This window comes from Capricornis sumatraensis, chromosome 6 (assembly GCF_032405125.1).
Source record: "Capricornis sumatraensis isolate serow.1 chromosome 6, serow.2, whole genome shotgun sequence".
In the NCBI taxonomy this organism is placed as follows: domain Eukaryota; kingdom Metazoa; phylum Chordata; class Mammalia; order Artiodactyla; family Bovidae; genus Capricornis; species Capricornis sumatraensis.
Window position 1 is genome coordinate 46,347,655 of NC_091074.1, and position 1,520 is coordinate 46,349,174.

Here is a 1,520-nt window from a genome sequence, read left to right on the forward strand (position 1 = left end):
CCCTCTATTTTATCAAATTCACTGAACTTAAAATATTAAATTTTAATATTTCTGTTCCTCTGAACCTGACTGCTCCTAATCTTTCTTTTATGTTCAAATATTTCCAGCAAGAAATTCTGTCTGATCAATGAGTTCAGTTTTTGGCTTGAAGCTTTATATTTCCTAGGGACTTTGCACAGTCTACAGTGATCAAGTATCCTGTTCACCTTCCTTAAGTGCTCTTCCAATCATGCATAACTGATGTCTCATAACTCAGATAAAGTTGTAAATGGTTTCTCTTCTTAAACTAATGTTAAAATCGCTTGGGTCCCGGCAGGGTCAGCCAACAGGGAAAGACTGTGTGTCTGTGCTGGAAAAAGAGGAAAATCTCCCTAGAGGTCTTGAAACCCCCAGGGAGTGGAGGCCCCAGCCGTGGAGCCCTGCAGTATATGTGTGGTAACACCATGTCTGTGCCCCTGCTCACCAACTCTGCCACTGTGTCTGGAGCTGAGCAGGAAACAGCTGCGGTTATTTTTTTACATGGACTTGGAGACACGGCACAGCTGGGCTGATGCCCTCTCCACCATCCGGCTCCCTCACCTCAAGTACATCTGCCCCCATGCACTCCTGGTTTGACCTGATGGGGCTGAATCCAGACACACCAGAGGATGAGGCTGGCATCAAGAAAGCAGCAGAGAACATCAAGGCCTTGATTGAGCATGAGATGAAGAATGGGATCCCTGCCAATCGGATCCTCCTGGGCTTTTCACAGGGTGGAGCTTCATCCCTCTACACAGCCCTCACCTGCCCACACCCTCTGGCTGGCATTTTGGCATTGAGCTGTTGGCTACCTTTGTATCGGGCCTTCCCCCAGGCAGCCAATGGTAGTGCCAAGGACCTGACCATCCTTCAGTGCCAAGGGGAGCTGGACCCCATGGTTCCTGTGCGGTTTGGGGCCCTGACAGCCGAGAAGCTCTGGTCCATTGTCACACCTGCCAGGGTCCGGTTCAAGACGTACCCAGGTGTCATGCATAGCCCCTGTCCTCAGGAGATGGCAGCTGTGAAGGAGTTTCTCGAGAAGCTGCTGCCTCCTGTCTAACCAGAGTTGCTGTCCCCCAGCACAGTCCCCCTGCTAACGGGTGACTCAGCATGCATGGCACCATCTTGGATCTGAGCCAGTTGAGCCCCTTTCTCACCTTTCTGGACCAATCCTCTTCCCACAGGTCTCTGGGGCAGACAAGTCAAAGCCTGGCCAGGCCCTCCTTCCTGGTTTCCGCCCCCTGGCTGTCTGCCGCAGGGGGTGGGCTGCTTTCTTATCCCATTTCCCTGGAGGTGGGGCCCTCCCCGCGGCAGCAGTACTGGAGGGGCTATAGGCAGCAGGAGAAAGGGGCCCAGCCGCTGACCCACTCACTCAGGACCTCACTCAGTAGCACCGCTTTGGGCCCTCTCTGGTGACCTCAGGGTTTGGCCCATGGGGCCCTCCCAGGCCCCACCTCCCACCCACTGCAACTGATTCTGCCCAGATAATCCTGTCTCCTGCC

The 1,520-nt window shown here is 53.6% G+C and overlaps 1 pseudogene; it reads left to right on the forward strand.

Moving 5' to 3' along the window:
• Positions 1-428: 428 nt before the first annotated feature.
• LOC138081386 (acyl-protein thioesterase 2 pseudogene) lies at positions 429-1,078 on the forward strand (annotated as a pseudogene).
• Positions 1,079-1,520: the final 442 nt, after the last annotated feature.